The sequence below is a fragment of the Myotis myotis genome, unplaced genomic scaffold (assembly GCF_014108235.1).
Source record: "Myotis myotis isolate mMyoMyo1 unplaced genomic scaffold, mMyoMyo1.p scaffold_m19_p_10, whole genome shotgun sequence".
Taxonomy (NCBI): Eukaryota; Metazoa; Chordata; class Mammalia; order Chiroptera; family Vespertilionidae; genus Myotis; species Myotis myotis.
The window spans coordinates 58,908,690-58,929,292 of NW_023416314.1; positions in this window are offsets into that span (position 1 = coordinate 58,908,690).

Below are 20,603 nucleotides of genomic sequence, written 5' to 3' on the forward strand. Positions count from 1 at the left end.
GGAAATTCCTGGTTTGCACATGTCTACCTCCAATTATGGATCAGACTCTGGTTTAGCCAAGGTAGGTCTGTGACCAAATCTCAAGCAATCAGATGCTTTTGGGACTTTGAGGAGGAGTCCTTCTTACCACCAACATACAGAATGTTAGTTCCTGCTAGAGATATTTGCCAAATGGTCCAAGCTTCCTGCTTTTTGGGCCTCTGAACTAATATATGTGGATTAATATAATCATTATATATATATATATATATATGTAATAAAGTCTATACTATATAACACATTATATATTAAATTATTACATATTATATTATGCAATAATTTATTACATATAATTATAATATATTATCTTGTTAAATACATTATTAAATATTATGTTATTAAATATTACATATTAGTTTCTATTATTCCTAAGCCTTCTCTCCCAACTATCTTTGTTTTTATGTTATAATGCTTTTATTGCAATTGAGGACATTTTTAATAAATGTCAAGTTTGAAGCCTTGTCTGGGTAGTCCTTTTGGAGTAGAAATCAAATTTCTCCAACACAACTTCATTGCTAACTATGGGATTCATTAAAACTACAAGTATGGCATATTGAATATTTCAACATCATTCAATTGTCCATATCTAGCTATCTCAATAGTTAGATGACAAACCAAATGTAAATGCTTAATATATGGTAAATTTCAACATATTCTTCAGAGATGAAAACAATAAAAGATTAATTTCTATAACATGTTCATTAATTCTTCAACAATATTTCTTAAGGTATTTCAAGGATTATAACATTTATCCACCTTTATCCATGTTTCCTCAATTTTTTTAACTAGCTTCTAAAAGGCATAAACAAGGATGCATCTAGTCAGAACTATTTTCATATGCTTGTAATGTTTATTTTGTCATGCATCTTACAAAAACTCAATATATGGCAATAAGGACAAATGTACAATGACAAGTATACATTTAAATCATTACTGGTGCTATAAATGTTGCTGATATGGCTATTTGCTTGTATGGGTGTTGTAAATGACAGAAAAAGATAATTCTACAATTCTAAGATCCCCTGAAATATTTCCACTAAATCCATTTGTTTCAAGTTGCCAGAGGAATTCTTATTGTTTGCTGCCAAGATGTTTTTAGTATCCTCATGAAAGCAGTAAAAATGGCTTTTCATCACCTCTCCCCAGCACAGTATTTTGTATACAATAGATACTCAGTAAAGTCTGTATAATGGACCTATTGTGTGTTAGATATTCAGCAACTATAATTGAATGGAATTGAATTGAAATGAATTAAGCAGGCTTTTCTCAGACCCATAACAACTATAAAACTAGACTATTTCATCGCCATTCAGAAAACTGTGTTCACAAGATTACATTCTGGAATCTTGACAGATAAGATTTCAGCAACTCCTTATTTAAACACTTCTTAGACAAATTATGTGTCTCATTATGTTACGAGGAGTTCTGTCAAGAATTTGCAAGAGAAATGTTTTTTCAAAGCAATTGCCTATGTTTGTACATGGTGTGTCATTGTGAGGTGGTTGTAATGGACAGCAGTATCGTGTGGGCCTCTGGTTTAACCACAGACTGACTCAACAGCAACATCGGTTTGCAGAATCAGAGGAAGGAATGTATGCTGGATAAGAATTGCAGATAATAGCTGGGTTGGGTTTTCCTTCTGAAGTTCAGGGAAAACAATGTTTTCTCTCTATGTTACTAGGTTTCTATAATACCTCCCTTCTTTAGCATTAGATCCATTCCATGTGTCAACTGTGCGAAACCCTTGTTAAATAAAAATGAGATATTGCTGTTGTGTTCCTGGGAACTCTTCTCACACAATTTATTTAATAAGATAACATCCTATCTAATAAAGATGGACTATGCAAATTGACTGTCACTCCACAACAAAGATGGCGGCACCCACAGCCAATAAGGAGGGAATATGCAAATTGACGCGACAAAGATGGAGGTGGCCAGGCCAGAACTCTTGTGTCATCACCATGGCAATGATGCAGGCATTCCACCTGGCCCCGGCCGCTCAGGGCCTCTGGGTAGCACGCACGCACAGGCGCAGAGCAGCCGGGGCAGGGCAGGACGCCTGCTATGAGAGGGGGGTGGGGGATGGAGGGAGCTACAGGAGGGCAGCAGGGCCAGAGTGAAGGTGGAAGGTGGCAGCCAGAGTGAAGGCCTGGGTCCTGGGTGCCAGAGGGAAGCCAGTGCCAGCAGCAAGGGGAAGGAAGGCCTGTTCTTGCACGAATCTTCGTGCATCGGCCTCTAGTTTTAAAATAATAAGAATAGGCTGGGTTTTTTTTTTAAAGTGGCCAGTATTTACTAGTAGATGGCTCAAAAGTTTACCAAAAAAAATAATATATGCTAACTTTGTCAAGTAGTATTTCTCCTTGATCCTGAGACTAAACCTCTCTTCCTGGAGAACCATAATTGGAAGCCACTAGCTCTTGCTAGCCACAGAGATCTGGATTTCCTCAATGAGGCCACAGTGCTCGCTACACACCACCCCAGACTTGTTCTGGCTACGCATATGCTGTGCAGACAATACCATCTCAGCAGCTCCTGATCCAGTGTGTCCTTCCCCAAATGTATAGAACATTCAAATCTAAACTTTCTTAAAAGTGACCCTTGAATGATCTGGATGGAACCTCCACTGAGGAAGATGAAACACTCAAGTCACACATTTCGCCAGTCATTGATAGTGACGAGGGAAGGAGGTTTGGGGGCCAATAATATATAGCCCAGTCTAAATCACCCTGAAAGAACCTCTCTGAGAAATTATCAAGAGCAAAGTAAATCAAAAAGACTGAACGGACATCACCCAGAACCACAGGAACACTGGCTGAGTGGAAGTCCTACAACTAGGAGGAAAGAGAAATGCATACGGACACTCAGAGAAGGCGCAGTGCTGAAGTCAAATTCTGAGGTGCGGAGTGCGCGGAGTGGGCTGGCGGCGGAGGGCGCGGTTGACGTTTTCAATCGGGAGGGAGTCGCAGACTCTGAGCTCCAGATACAGGCGAGTCTTTAGGTACCCAGACTCAAACGGGAGAAGCGGGACTGTCTGGCTTCGGTCAGAGCGAGTGCAGCTTTCTCTCCGAGGTTTGCAGCGGGTGCTGGGACTCAGAGAGGCAGAGCCCCTGGGGACAGGACTGAGAGAAGCCATAACTGCTCTCTCCGGCCCACCCTGTTGATCCTGTGCAACCCGCCCCGCCCAAGCCCTGCACAGAGGCATTTGCCGGATAGCCTCAGACAAAGGCTAGATTAGCACCTCCCTAGAGGACAGAAGTTCTCTCACTGCAGACACAGCTGATTCTCATAGCCACTTGGCCTGGAGGTCAAACCCTCCCTGGTATTAGCTACAACAATCAAGGCTTAACTACAAGACTGCACACAAAGACCACTAGGGGGTGCACCAAGAAAGCATAACAAAATGCAGAGACAAAGAAACAGGACAAAATTGTCAATGGAAGATATAGAGTTCAGAACCACACTTTTAAGGTCTCTCAAGAACTGTTTAGAAGCCGCCGATAAACTTAATGAGATCTACAAGAAAACTAATGAGACCCTCGATGTTACGATGGGGAACCAACTAGAAATTAAGCATACACCGACTGAAATAAAGAATACTATACAGACTCCCAACAGCAGACCAGAGGAGCGCAAGAATCAAGTCAATGATTTGAAATGCGAGGAAGCAAAAAAACACCCAACCGGAGGGGCAGAATGAAAAAAGAATCCAAAAATGCGAGGATAGTGTAAGGAGCCTCTGGGACAGCTTCAGGCGTACCAACATCAGAATTATAGGGGTGCCAGAAGATGAGAGAGAGCAAGATATTGAAAACCTATTTGAAGAAATAATGACAGAAAACTTCCCCCACCTGGTGAAAGAAATGGACTTACAGGTCCAAGAAGCGCAGAGAACCCCAAACAAAAGGAATCCAAAGAGGACCACACCAAGACACATCATAATTAAAATGCCAAGAGCAAAAGACAAAGAGAGAATCTTAAAAGCAGCAAGAGAAAGAAACTCAGTTACCTACAAGGGAATACCCATACGACTGTCAGCTGATTTCTCAACAGAAACTTTGCAGGCCAGAAGGGAGTGGCAAGAAATATTCAAAGTGATGAATACCAAGAACCTACAACCAAGATTACTTTATCCAGCAAAGCTATCATTCAGAATTGAAGGTCAGATAAAGAGCTTCACAGATAAGGAAAAGCTAAAGGAGTTCATCACCACCAAACCAGGATTATATGAAATGCTGAAAGGTATCCTTTAAGAAGAGGAAGAGGAAGAAAAAGGTAAAGATACAAATTATGAACAACAAATATGCATCTATCAACAAGTGAATCTAAGAATCAAGTGAATAAATAATCTGATGAACAGAATGAACTGTTGATTATAATAGAATCAGGGACATAGAAAGGGAATGGACTGACTATTCTTGGGGGGGAAAGGGGTGTGGGAGATGTGGGAAGAGACTGGACAAAAATCGTGCACCTATGGATGAGGACAGTGGGTGGGGAGTGAGGGCGGAGAGTGGGGCGGGAACTGGGAGGAGGGGAGTTATGGGGGGAAAAAAGAGGAACAAATGTAATAATCTGAACAATAAAGATTTAATTTTAAAAAAAAAAGAGCAAAGTAAATCAAATAATTATGTCACTAAGAAAATGTAAGAAACAAAGCTTACAGCTTCAAAAAAAAAAAAAGCATATTGGTGAAGAGAAAACCTCTCTCCTATCCCCCTCAGTTAGAGTAATGATGGAAAGACTTTGTCTAAGAAATGTGGCCCATTATGTACTGTGCATGATTTTAACCAAGGTAGAATGTCCAATTCAATCCCAGAAAATACAAATGATGTAATAGAAAAACCACCATAAATTGTTTATCCATACAGGAAAAAATAAAATTGGATTTCTGCCTGCCCTACAAAAATCAATTCCAGATGGATTAAAGACCTAAATGGCAAAAGTAAATATTTTAGTGAAAAATATTGGTGAATTTCTGTCTGAACTTCAGGTAGAGAAGGATTTGCTAAAACACAAAATATGCCAACGTAAATTAAAACATGAATGAGGAGAAACCAAGATGGCGGCGTAGGGAGTGGACCTGTGCATGCTGCTCTCTCACAGCATCATTGAAACTACCAATTATGAGGCAAACAACCACCACTCAGAACCATGGGGAAGTTGGCCCAGTGGGAGATCTACAACTGGAAGAAAAGAAAGAAGCGCAGTGAGACTGAGTGGGAGCTGCGGAGGGGCGCCAAAAACAAAGGTACGCAGTCACACGCCAGGTGGGCTGCAACTGGATTCGTGGTTTTTTTTCAATCGGAAGCGGTTACGAACACTCGAATCCTCTGGGCTTGCTCCGGGAGGGTCTCTGAGGCCCCAGATCCCACGGGGAGAGGCGGCCATGGCCTTGCAGTGGTCGGAAAGCGAGGGAAGCTCTGATGCACCGAAGCCCTGGTGTCCCAGGGAGGCGAGGGGCAGGAGACACCGCCAATGCTATCTGCTCCGTGCTGGCAGCTCCTTGAGACCCCGCCCTACTCAATTTACATCCCCATCCAAGCTGTGCCAGAGGCACAAGAGGAAATGTCTGTGCTTTTACAAACTCTCAAATCCACTGAGCTGGTTTGGGCGGGTCTCTGAGGCCCCAGATCCCACGGGGAGAGACGGCACTGCCTTCCAGCGGTCAGAAAGCAAGGGAGGCTCTGGCATGCGGCTGCTCGCCTGCACTGGGGGATGCAAAGCCCCGGTGTCCCGGAGAGGCAAGGGGCCACGGAGATGCAGCCAGTGCTATTTGCTCCGCCATGGCGACTCCCTGAGACCCAGCTCTAATCAATTTACATCCCCATCCAAGCTGTGCCAGGTGCACAAAAATACCCACCTGAGCTTTTGCAGCCTAACCCAACAAATTGCAGACTTCAACTGCTCACAGCCATTGGAGACACACTCAAGAAGCATACCCAGGAGAACCAAGATGGTGGCATAAGGAAGAGACCAGAGCATGCTGCCTCACACTACAACATCGAAACTACCAACTATAGGACAAACAGCTATCATACGGAACCATGGGAAAGTTGGCCCAGTGGAAGCTCTACAACTGGAAGGAAAGAAAGAACATTGAGACTGAGTAGGATGTGCAGAGACACCAAGTACAGAGCCCAGCCCAACAAACTGCAGATTTCAACTCCTCTCATAGAAAGAAGAGCATTGAGACTGAGTAGGATGTGCAGAGGCACCAAGTACAGAGCCCAACCCAGCAGGCTGCAGATTTCAGCTCCTCGCATCGGGGAGGGACGCAATCGGGGGGCGGAGTCGGGTTCTGGGCAGGCCAGGGCTGGGCCCGGCTGGGCCTGCGTTCTGGAACCGCTATACCAGCAGGCGCACAAACATGCCCACTGGTTCCAGTCTCGCGTGGGGCGCTGGGGGACGGCAGACGGGCAGTCTGTGCACTTGGTGGAGGGCGTGGACCGAGCAAGTGTGCTGGATGTTCAGCCACCAGGAACATCTGGAGATTTTGTCTGGCGGGGAGCCGCTCGGCAGGGGACAGAGGGCCAAACTTCGTGTTTCCCCGGTGAGGCTGGGACGGCCCCGGTGAGGTCGGGATGCCCCCGGAAAGATCGAGACAGCCCTGGGACAGCCCCAGTGAGGTCGGGACAGCCCCGGGGAGGCTGAAACGGCCCCGGTGAGGTAGGGATGGACCTGGTGAGGTTGAAACAGCCCCGGTGAGGCTGAGATGGCCCCGGTGAGGTTGGGACTGCTCCAGTGAGGTTGGGACAGATAATGGGGACTAGTTTAGACTGATGAACAGGGGTAGATGCAGAGGCAGAGCAACATTGAACAGACTGTCAAACTACAGTGGGAAGCCTGGGGAGGATTTGGGGGGGGGGGGTGGTGGATTAAGAGATCAACCGAAGGACTTATATTCATGGATATAAGATTAACCAATGGACACAAGACACCGGGGGGGGGGGGGGGTAAGGGCTGGGGGAATGTCAATGGGGGGAAATAAAGGAGACATATGTAATACTCTTTGTAATACTTTAAGAAATAAAAATTATTTAAAAAAAAATGACTGAATTTAACTATGTTAAAATTAAGACCACATGCTAATCAGAAGAAATATTAAAGCAAATGAAAACACCTGTTATGAACTGGAAGAAGATATTTTCAACATGCATAATCAATAAAAGATTAATAATATCTAAAGAACTTTTTTAAAATCATAGGGAAAGGATTAGTAAAGCAATAACAAATGGTCAGAGGAATGAGCCAGCACTTCAGGTAAAGAAAACACATGTGAAACAATAAGATTTAGTTTGAGCAGTTATCTGAAGAATACAAATTACAACATAAGATACTCTTTTAGACTGGCAAAGTAATAAAAATGATACTACTGCTGTTTGGCAATACCAAGTGTGGGAAAGAATTCAAATGAACAGGATTGAGAAGTAAAGATTAATTTTCCCAGGCCAAGTCACTGCAAGCTTACCTCTAAGAAAAGGAGCTGCAAAGCTCCATGGAAACCAGTCTTGGTCAAATACTTAAGGCCATCGAACTACGTAGTTAACCAAGAGGCTTAGACCCCAGTCCCCTGATTATGCCCCAAGATGGAATGGTGCTTCCACAAACATGTGACGCATGTCATGTAGCAAATTCTGCCACTCACTCACATCATCACACAGCTGTGAGATTGGGAACCTGACCTTCTCCTTACTGCAAGGGAGAAGTTGGTGCTACTCTCCAAGAAGACTTAACTAGCAGAATAAGGCTGGACTAAAAGTTCTGCTATGTTATGTTGATATTTTACTCTGGACTCTAATCACACAGGCAGAGGAGCTTGAGCATCCTTCACCAGACAGGTGAAAAGCCCTGTAACCAAAGAGCAAGGGTTTTCTATAGTTTGATGTCTAGCTATGCTAGATAACTGTGACCTACCCCATAATATGGTGGGCAAAAGGAAATTTCAAGAAATATTCTATTTCTTATAGAATATTTGAGTGGTGATTCCTCAAGATTTTGATGTATAATTAAAATCCTATATAATAAAAGGGTAATATGCAAATCGACCAAACTGGGGAACATCCGGTCACTATGATGCTCAACACAGGAGCTGCCCCCTGGTGGTCAGTGTGCTCCCACAGGGGGAGTGCCGCTCAGCCATAAGTTAGGCTGACAGCTGACAGGGAGTGGGCCTAAGCTGTCAGTCAGACATCCCCTGAGGACTCCCAGACTGTTAAAGGGCACAGGCCGGGCTGTGGGGACCGCCCCCCTCCCCCAGCCCCAGTGCATGAATGTCAAGCACTGAGCCTCTAGATTTTTAAATAATTATAAACAATGAAACAAGTACAACCAATCATGATCCAGTGATGGGAGTACTTCATGACTAAAGATTGATTAATCTAACCCTGGGCTCCTGGGTTCAAAACAGAAAGGGGGAAAATGATCTTATAGTTTTAACTTTGGTGGTTTACAAACCTAACCAAAAACTTAATTATAATATGTGATGAAGCTATTGTTATATCCATATTACACACAAAATAACAATCACAGAGAGGATAAGTGAATAGCCCAATAATACGTATCTAATAAAAAAAAAAAAAAAATCAAGTGGTTGAGTGGCAACCCAGGAACCCAGGAGTCACAGTTAAATTTCCAGTCATGGCATGTGTCTGGGTTGGGGGCTTGATCCCCAGTAGGAGTGTGCAGGAGGCAGCCAATCAATGATTCTCATCACTGATGCTTCTATTTCTCTCTCCCTCTTCCTTCCTCTCTGAAATCAATAAAAAAAATATATATTTAAAAAAATAAATATCAGAGTTGAACCTATGTCTACCTGATCATGTATTAGCTTGATTAAACTTATATGACAAGTAGCTTCCAAACATCCAGTGTTTTAACACAATAGGGGCCCAGCAGCATCATTTGAGTCAATGGAGTGGCTCTCCTATGTGGTCATCCAGTGGCCTAAACTCTTTCCATCTTGTGGCTCCATAACCCTCTAAATCCTCATTGTTATGTGTAGGAGAGAACATGGAAGAGCACACTGAGGTTTGGAATAATGACTACTCAAATTGCATTAGAGGAAACTAAGTCACATAAGCACACTGAACTGAGGGAGGCTGAGATATGTGGAAAGAGTGAATTTGGGTGGACCGCTTCACTGTCCAAAAAGAATGGAAGACACATGGAGCAGAAATGAACCCCTCACAAACCGCAGGCAAGCCCTGTCTAGAACAATGGACTGGCTAAATTAATTCAAATCTATTTATTTCTCATAACTGGCAGAATGTGAGAAATAAATAGATTTGAGTTAATTCAGCCAGTCCACCATATTAATAAGCATTAGTTTGTTTACCTTTTCAAGTTTTTTTTTAACTCAGAGAGTGCTCATGCTAAGTGAAATAAATCAGACAGAGAAAGGCAAATGTCTTAATTTCACTCATATGTGAAATCTAAAAAAAGAAAACCACAGAAAGCAAATGAATAAATAAAATACAATAGAAACACACATATAGAGAGAATAAGCTGATGGTTACCAAAGTAGAGGGGGTGAGGGGTGGGAATAAAAAAAATGATAGAGAGACAAAAAAAAAATGCTTCAGGGTGAGATTGGAGGGAATAGAAGCAATCCCTAAAACCTTCAGGATGACTGTTTTTAGTCTCAATTTAAAAAAAAAAAGAAGAAGAAAGAGCTGCAATGAACATCTCTTTGCACAAATCGTTATTCATTTGAGAAAGTATTTCTATAAGCTGGAAAACTAGAATTAACATTTCTGGTCCATCTTTATTAAAACTTTGTCATATACTGCCTATTTACATCCCCACCTACAGGATATAAGAGGACCAGTTCCTCCATTCCCACCTAAAAACAAGCCTTAATCTTTTCCAATTTTACCAAACCAGTAAAAAATAGAATACCATTGTTTCTATATCAGCGGTTGAAAATAATAAGGTATTACTACATATGCACACATAGAAAGGTTTTCACAATATAAGTGAAAAAGCAATTAGAAATATAATCTCATTTCATATATATATATATATATATATATATATATATATGAGCTTAAACATGTGTTTTATATTTGTAGATGTATGTATGTATGTGGGTGTGTTTGTAGACATACCTTCATGTAAGTCTATATAAACATTAAAAATCTTGAAAGATATTCTCCAAACCATTACCATGATTCTCCCTGACAAATTAATTTGGGGACAGAGGAGTAAGAAGAGAACTTTAATGCTGAAGTTTACATAGTTCTCTATTGTTTAAAATTTCATGATCATGTAAGATTTTATAATAAAAGAGACTGATACAGATATAATTGTTTCTCTAAATATAAAAAAACTTCATTACTCAGAATTCTGCAGCCATAATCTCCACTTAATGATTTCTTATAATCTCACTGAGAAATAAATTAGTATATTTACATGATATGTCATAATTCTTATGTGCCTGGCATTTATGACTAATATTATTTAACTTAATAATATATTAAATATTATAAGTTATAAATAAATATTTTAAACATCATTTATTGATAAGGCAGTCAGTAATGATAATCCTCTTATCAATTAAAAGGGATGAAACACAAGGAAAATCTCATGCTATACATACATGTGACTGGGCTCATGAAAGTAACCGAGTCATGCTAATGTACTATAACGCAAATGAGTTCCAGATTCCCATTTGTATTGCTTTTAGAAGACTTTCAGCTTTAGAACTCTGTGTTTATTAATTTTTGTTTAAATCCATTAATGGGCCTGCCTAACCCTTTCAAGTAATTTATTAGAGGAGTAAAACAACTTTTCCATTGAGATGTTTTTATATCTTCAACTTATCTATCTAAAAGCATTTTAAAATTCACTCCTGCATTGGCAAATTAAGCACACATGTCTGGGTGAAGCCTTTAATAGTGGCTTTTGATATTCAAGATGACATAGTTCCCTAAGTAGGAAAAAAAAATAGAGTATTTTGAGGAATTCAGATTTGGCTAGACACATAATAAACTCACAAATCATTGTTTTCCAAATGCTTTGTGTAAAGGGTGTGTGAACTCTCTCTCCTCACCCACTGCTCAAAACAGGCAGTGAGGGAGGAGCGACTGACTTCTTTCTGCCAAAAATGCAGCCAGAGCCTTGTGAGCTAATTGGAAAAAATGGTCGTGAAAGGAAAACAAAGGATGCTATAGAACCATATAAAACTGAGGACAAATAAAAAGCATTGTAAACGCACCTAAAAAGGAAAAGAATGTGAGACTTCGGGTCTGGTTTCAAGTGAGCAAAAGCTATTAACATATATTCCCAAAGGCAGGTTGGCCCATGAATCACACACACTGGGCCATGTTGGTGAAGAGGTTCCAGTGTAGCATATATTTTCTTCCAGACACATTCTAAATTCATCTTGCACAGCATATTATCAACTCCTAAATCTCTTTGCCCAGGCATCTGTTTAAGTCCTTTGTTGAGGTGTCCCAACAGCCTGGAGAATACTTTGTTTGTTGAACAAAGTCAGCAAACAGAAGTATGTGTTACTTTGCTGAAATAACTTCAGAGCCGACTTGTGGACAGGATTCACACAGGAGGTACACTCACAAGAAAACAGCAAGGACATCTGAAAGTTACTAAGAGAGTAAGTCCTAAAATGAAAATTTGTAACGATGTGTGGTGATGGATGACTTACTTTGGTGATTGCTGCACAATATATACAAATATCAAATCATTATGTTGTACATCTGAAACTAATGTTATATGTCAATTATATCTCAGCTTTTAAAAAAATAGAAGAAGAAAAAAAGAAAATAGCAAGGAAAGCTCCCTGGGATCCCACTGAGTCTCCTAGAATTTAGCCAAAGAATAAAAGACATATTCCATCTTCCAGATCACTTGAATTTTTGCCATGAGACTCGGAGGAAACCTGTTAATTTCAAGGTGGACCTATGGGATTCTGACAAATGTTACAGTTTTGATTTGGGAACTATTTGATAATCTTAGGAAAGCATCGGTTTATCGATGTATGTCCTCAAATCCACAGGTAACATTCATTTAGTACCACTTCCAGCTGTTGGAGCTCATTTCAGCCACCACCATTTTGTTACACATCCTTCCAAATGTAAAATTCTAAACACTAATTTTGTAATAATGAGTGCATGACCTAACTGAAGTCAATGCTATAGACAATCCCATGTCTTGTGTTCAAAGGGTGGTTGAAGGAATGCAATGGTTTGCATATCTAAAACCAAATCTGTAGTACACATTACCAGGTCTGAGGTAGGGGGTTAAAGTTGAGAATGACTGGGAGCATGGCTGATCCTAGAAAGAAATATTAAGAAAAATGCTTATCTTCTGAGACTCCTAAACTTTTCCCTCTTGTACCTTTTATCCAAGAGCAGATGTTGCTCCTTTTTAAAAAAAATTATTTTATTATTTATCTGTTTTTCAACATTTTTTAATCCTCACCTGAGGGTATTTTCCATTGATTTTTAGAGAGAGTGGAAGAGAGAGGGAAAGACAGAGAGAAATATCGATGTGACAGAAACATCGATTGGTTGCTTCCTGCACTCACCCTGGGGCCTGTAACCGAGGTACATGCCCTTGACTGGAATCGAACCCAGGACCCTTCAGTCCGCAAGCTGATGGTCTATCCACTGAGACAAATTGGCTAGAGCAGATGTGGCTCTTTTCATGTTCTGCTTTAAATGATTTGGTTCCCGCCCATCTGTCTCATGTCACCTCCTCCTGCCCTCCCCCTTATCACTAGGTGCATCTGCAGTGACCTGTCTGGGCCTCAAGGGCACCAGGCTGACCCTCAACTCAAGCATTTCTGCAGTGCTCTTCTGCCTGCCTGGGATGTCCTCATCCTCTCTCCAGCCTGCTGCTCTCTCTTCCACCCTCTCCCAAAGACTGGCTCTGTCTCATCATTCAGGGCTTAGCCCGAGCATTTTCTCCATAAAATTGTGTGTGTGTGTTTTAAACTTTCCCCAAACCAGCATGATTACTATCTTTTTGCTCAAATTTCTCTCCATCTTATTATGCTGCTTAGTATATTTTACAGGACTTACCACTCATTGAAATTATCTCATTCATTCATTTGCTTTTTGTCTGAAGAGTTCATAGTAGGCTCTTAAACATGCTTGTTGGATAAATGAATACTGCAGTCATGTTTGGTCTCATCATTGCTACACAGCGATAAGGAGTTTGGGTTTTGAAGTCAGCACTGCATTTGAACCCCAGCCTTACTAATTACTAGCTTAGTAAACTCAGAGGCGTAACCAAACCTCTGGGCTTCAGTTTCCTCACTGGTAAAGTAGGAAATAATCCTAGCTACCTCACTGGGTTTTGTGAAGAGTAAACAAAATAAAGCATAAAACACTGATTAAAGTATCTGCTCCATAAAAAGTGCTCAGTAAATAGTAGTGACAAAGTAGTGCTTCTCTCAAAGGACATTTGTATTTAAAAAGAGCTCAGGAAAAGATTAAATCTTAATGAGGAGATGCTGTGCCTTGCAATCAATGGGACACCTACCCCTAGTGTACTTTCTTTGGGCAGAGAATAGACCCTATTAAGGAGGGGGGTTAACTAGCACCCTTCACAACACACTTGTGAAGATATTATCAATGTGAGAAGGCAAGAACTGTCTTTTGGAGGGTTAGATGGTTGAAACAAGAGTTCAGATATTGCCAGAAGGTTACCTGACCGATGAGTAGAAGGCCTTATCCAGTAGCATTTCTTGGATGAATTTACCACAGTCAAGTATTGGCCGTGCAGACCCTGAAAATGTCAGTCTCCAGAGTTGATAACACTTAGTGAGACTTCCTTACAATGTCCAAACTTCAGCATATAATGCAAAGACCAATTTGTTGGATTAGAATAAGAATACAGCTTTCAAATGTCAAATATCCCTATTAGCCTGAGCAGTCCATTTTCTCCCTCTAAGAAAAAAAAATCTGTGGAGGCCAAATTTTGACATAAAAATGTCTCTGTGAGCAAGAACTATCTTTGGGTCTCTGATGTTACTGAATATACATGCTATCAGTCATTAATGCATCCATCTGTTTTGCCAAATCCTTGGATGGTGCTGGAGGGGTGACGTATGATTTCCTATGCTAACACTTGTTTTTCAATGTTTCCTCACCTTCCTACTGATCCTTTCCTTAGGTATGTTAATATTATTTATCCTACGTGTGCTTGGGTCTTACTAATGCAGCCAGATGAGAGATGGAAGAAACTTTTCACCTGCTTAATACTGTAATAATTTTCTAGAATAAATTGTCTAGAATCGCATTCTCAAAACATTATTTTAAGGTCTTATTAAGTCTTAGTATATTTCATATTTACTATTTGTATCTATTAGTTCATACATTTGAAAATTGTCAATGACAAGAGAAGTCATAAGGATTTCCAGATATTGGGACTGTTAAAATAATATTCCGGTTTCCCCCTTTCAATAACATAGTTGGACTTTAGTTGCCTATGTCCTTGAAGGGACAAGTGACCACTGGACTTACTTTCCCTCTTCACAGCATCTGGTGGTGGACCAGGCAGCAGAGACTTTATCAGTCTTGATCCCCAACCTCATGGAGCAGATCCCACTGCCTACACGTGATTGGCATGCCCTGTGTGTGAGAAATACCCCTTAGTTGTCTTAAGGTGCTGAGCTTCTACAGTTATCTATTTATATAACATAACCAGTCCATTCTCACTAATATAGACATGAAAATCTGAGTGTCCCTTGTTGATATTTGGTTTTCCTTTAGATTGGAAGTATTCCAGATTCACTATCTATAGAATAAGATTGTTGGATCAGAAGATATCTAAGTTTCTTCCAAACTGTAAGTTATATATCTATATTTGCTGATTATTTTCCTGAGCTCTGCCTTTAACTTAATGTCCATTTTGATGAATCTGTGTTTTCATTCAGCAGCCTGTTCAGATGAGTTTTCAACACTTGAGTAATCTGATAGGGGATACTCCTTTAAGGAGATCTTTTAGAGAAAGAAGTATTTTTTTATAATATAAAGGAAGATTCCCAAAGTCTCTACTATGTTTACCAGAGATTTATTTCCTAAGGTTTTTGAATTTAGCTCAGTCAAACAACTGTTTTGTAGGAACTCATAGGAGAAACTAAAAGCAATTTGTGGCACTGAAAAGAGAAAAAAAAATGTCAATCTAACTGCTGGAGCAATATTGAGGAGGAAAAACAATGGCTCATCGAGCTCATGGTAGCAACACTGAAATACTTTGGGGGGAAGAAAACATTCCCATGAGAAGGAAAATATCTTCTTTTAGGAATTACTGAAGAAAAAATAATGTTTATATTAAGTGTATCAATCACCAACCAATGGATTTTGTTCATGAGCGACAACTATTCCAAGTAGAAATTATCACTCATCAAGCTTTACTAAATTAGCCAAGCAAATGAAAGGAAGGGTGCACTGTTGAATCATTTGTATTTCCTATTTCTTATGAGTTTGTCTTAAAAAATTAATACATTCCTCACTCAGGGTAACATATGGAATGATAAAATTTTAAGTATTAATTCAAAACCATTTTTTCTCTCTAGCATCTCAGAATATAAAATACAAGTGAGAACAAAATTAGAGCATACAACACTGCCTTTCCTCCCCTAGGCTCAGACAACAGACTTGCAGCCAAATGGAATTTTACCAAACTTTCTAAAATGAGTAACATTATGTAAGCACTGTTCCCTTGGGAACTGTATGAAAATGAGATGTCTATCACAAAAGGTTCTCCATGGAAAACCCTAAAAGCTATGGGCGTGTGTCTTGACCTAGAGACAAATGCAGAAAATTACAAACACCTAAAATTAGTTTAAACGAAAAAACTTGAATTTTCCCAAATATGATAATAAAAAAGATAAGATTGATTGAATGAAAATTATTGTTTCAATATTTATTGATTGTATATGAGGTGCCAAGAACTGTGCTAGATGCTTTCACATGAACTGTATCCTTTGGTCAATAACTCTGTAAAGTGCAGATTAATTTATAGATGAATGGCTTACCTAAAGTTATACAACTAATAGGGCCTTTTATTCAAGAGGCATTTATTAAGGATCCATTACATGTCAGCACTTTTCCATGCACTAGAATGAAATATTAACATTTGGGGGTCCAAGGATGAGAGTACAAATTGAGGCTCCCATACCATGCCTCAATATAGTCAGTCACACACTACATAACAATGTTTCAGTCAGTGATGGACTGCATATACCACAGCGGTCCCGTAAAATAATAATGGAAATGAAAAATTCCTATTTCTCCTAGTGATATCATAGCTGCCCTAATGTCATAATGCAATGTATTACTCATAATGCAATGGTGAAGCTGGCGTAAACAAACTTACTGTACTGCCAGTCATATAAAAGTATAGCACATACAATTGTGTACAGTACATACTTGATAATGATAATAAATGACTGCGGTACTGGTTTATGTATTTACTATGTATACTATACCTTTATTGTTATTTTAAAATGTACCATTTCTCCTTATTAAAAAAGTTTGCTATAAAACTAAGCCAGTTATGTCGGCAGTAGCCTCATACATCTCCTGTTTACTGTCTCTTGATTGCATCATTTTCTCTTGTGCTTTATTTAATTCCATGTTGTTTTGTACAATAACATGCCTTATAATCTTGTAGCACAGGAGAAATATGCTACACCATGTAGCGTAGGTGTGCAGTACGCTATATCATCTAGGTTTGTGAAAGTGCAATCTATGATGCTCCCACAACCACCTAACAATAATTTCTCAGAACATACCCCAGTTGTTAAGTGGCACATGACTGTATTTAAAATTAAAACAGTGGTGTGCCAGGTCCAGCTGTTATCGGCTCAGGAGAGCCAACTCTATGCACCTTTCCTAAATTCACATTCAATAACATTGCATTGGTAGCTTGAAACTGGCCATGGCAGGATCATTTACACCATCACAATGGCAAACACAGCAATTAACTCATTGTTTTCTCAGAGGGCCTCTTGTTAAACAGCTACCAGCAACACACCACTGCTTGTAACAACCTGTTGAATAAAATGTGCTATATAACCTAACCTTAAAAAATATACCTTCATAGCCTAGAAAATCAAGCTTGAATTTAGAATTCCCATATTCCTTGTTGTTCCACATTAAAATTTGGTAGAGAAGGAAGAACCAGTCCCTAGACCAGGGGTGGGCAAACTTTTTGAATCGAGGGCCACAATGGGTTCTTAAACTGGACCGGAGGGCCCGAACAAAAGCATGGATGGAGTGTTTGTGTGAGCTAATATAAATTCAAAGTAAACATCATTACATAAAAGGGTACGGTCTTTTTTTTTTTTTTTCTAGTTTTATTCATTTCAAACGGGCCGGATCATGCCTGTGGGCCGTAGTTTGCCCACGGCTGCCCTAGACTCTAGGCCCCATCCTGCAGCCCATGGCCCACAGCTATCTCCACTTCCCGTCGCATTTCAAGTTTCATCCTACAGTGGGAGGGAGATCATGTGGGCACTCCAGAACATACAACTAAGCGACATCTATCTATACAGCACACACACAGAGAGCTGCCCCTAAACCACCTCCTGGGATGAGCATGTACAGATCAGCAGAGCAGAGCAACCTGGAGGAAGGGAAGGGAAAACTCACAGGCCCTGGAAGTAGACACAAGTCTGTGAAAGTCAGAAATTTCAGGGAGAGAATTATCTAGAGTTGGGGGATGGTGCAGGCTCTGGGTGGTCCCTTGGTACCATAGATATATCACTATGGAGAGTGGTACAAATGGAAGAGGGCCAGAGTAGAGCCCCTAAAACACAGGTAGCAGGGTCCAGGCTTTCATTTCCTGTTCTAAGAATGGGACTAAATATGGAAGTCCAGAAGCTTTCATGGAGGGTGTGTTCTACTACAAGAAGGTATAACAGTTTAAATATTAAATATTTAAATACCTAAGATAAATTATTTTCAAGATTAAATTGGCTTATTACCACCCTTCTTTTCAGCCCAAGAAAAATAACATGACAGCTTATTATTTACTCAAAAATTACTAAGTTCTTAGAAACTAAAACTTCAGAACTTAGCTATTGATTTGAGTTAGCAAAATGAGTACTAACATTTATTTATCATAATAGTTTTTGTTATTGGAAAGACTCAAGACAGCTTCCTATTCAATGCATACCCAGCTGAATCCTTTTGCAAATTCTGGTCTGGACTCTCTCCTTGCTCATGGGTCCTGTCAGCCTGGGTAATAAAAGCACTTTCATTATTACCTGGGAATTAAAAACACATGGGCACAGAGAGCAGCTTGTTCAGTGTTTACCAGCATACCACTGTGTTACACATATGCATAATAAATACTTCAGTACATGCCAAAAAATTATTAACAGTAATTACCTTTGAGGAAAAGGAATTTCAAAGAAGGAGAAAAGAGAAGTACATGTCATTTAATATCTTTCTATAACTTTCTTAATAATATGAGGGCTGTGGGATTATGAGCCATTTTGGTTTTCTTCTTTTTATATAAATACTAGAGGCCTGTTGCATGAAAAGATTCATGCAATAGGCTTTCCCTTCCCCTAGATGCCGGCACTGGTTTTCTTCCAGCACCCAGGACCCAGGCCTTCACTCTGGCCAGAGCCTCCTTCAAGCCTTGGATGCTCTGGACAGAGCCACCTTCAAGCCTTCGCTGCCCTGGGCCGGGTCGCACACGGGGTGCCCGCTGCCCCGGGTCACAGATAGCAGGCCCAAATGGCGGCAGGGCAGGTAGGATGGCGCTGTCCCACCCCACCGCCCCAGGTGGCAAATAGCAGGCCCAGATGGGGGCAGGGCAGGCGGGATGGCACTGTCCCACCCTGCCTACAGTATGCAAATTAGCCGCCATCTTTGTTGGCAGTTAATTTGTATATCGCACTGATTAACCAATGGGAGGCATAGCGAAGGTATGGTCAATTACCATGTTTGTCTATTATTAGATAGGATATATAAAATTGTCTTTAGTATCATTAAAACGCATTTTTGTGCTTAAATGATATGAAATTTTTTAAACCTTTACCAGTGGTTCTCAACCTTCTGGCCATTACATACAGTTCCTCATGTTGTGACCCAACCATAAAATTATTTTCATTGCTACTTCATAACTGTAATGTTGCTACTGTTATGAATCGTAATGTAAATATCTGATATGCAGGATGGTCTTAGGCGACCCCTGTGAAAGGGTTGTTCGACCACCAAAGGGATCATGCATGACCCACAGGTTGAGAACCACTGCTTTAGACAATTACCAAAATTTAATAAATAAATAAAAAGAATGCTGCTATCAACTGTTTGTATGAGAAGTATCCTTGGCAAATCCCATTTTTCCTTCTTCAATATAGGGAATGGTTTGAGCTGTGGAATCTTTCTGTAGGTACTAGATTTCGCTGAAGCTAATTAGTCCTGCCATCTATAATATCTTCTTATTCCCAGGACAGGTCCCTGAGCACCAGAATATGCTAAAAATAATACAAGTCTGCTGCCACTGGAGTCACCAGACTCCCATGGCTACATCCTCAAGAAACACCACCTGCTATCAAATCTCTGAGTAATGGACAGACCTAGAGGATACCCTGCTCAGTGGAATAAGTCAGATAGAGAAGGATAAATTCCGTATGATTTCAGTTACATGTGGAATCTAAAAACTGAAATAAAACAACACAGAAATAAACTCATAGATACAGACAACAAATTAATGGTTGCTAATGGCAAGGGGGTCGGGAGGTGTATGCAAAATAGGTGAAGGGGATTAAGAGGTACAAACTGCCGGTCATAAAATTAGTAATGTACGTCATAGAAAATATAGTCAATAAAATCATAATAACTATGTGTGGTGACTGATGGTTACTAGATTTATCATAGTCATCACTTCATGAGGTACATAAATATTTGATCACTATGTTGTATACATGAAACTAATATAATATTGTATGTCATATCTATAATAATAAAAGCGTAATGTGCTAATTAGACCGGACAGCTGAATGGCCTTCCAGATGTCATTCCAGACGTCCTTTTGGATGAAGCTGCCATGGCAGGGGCCAAAGCAGAGGTGGTTAGGGGAAATCAGGCAGGAAGGCAGAGTGGTTAGGGGTGATCAGGCAGGCAGGCAGAGGGGTTAGGGACAATCAGGCAGGCAGGCAAGCAGTTAGGAGTAATGAGGCAGGCAGGCAAGTGGTTAGGGGTGATCAGGCAGGCAGAGGGGTTAGGGACAATCAGGCAGGCAGAGTGGTTAAGAGCGATGAGGCAGGCAAGCAGAGTGGTTAGGGGTGACCAGGCAGGCAGGCAGGCAGGCAAGTGGTTAGGAGCCAGCAGTCCTGTGGGATCAGGTCTAAACTGGTGATCAGACATCCACTGAAGGGTCCCGGATTGCAAGAAGGTGTAGGCCGGGCTGAGTTCCCACAACATCCCCCCACCCCCACCCCCGGGCATGAATTTCATGCACTGGGCCTCTAGGAATTAAATAATAATAATAATAATAATAAAAATCTCTGAGATCCTGCTCAATGTCATAAAACCCTGCTATTTGGACATTACTGAAGAAGTCTTTCAAGCAATCCAGAG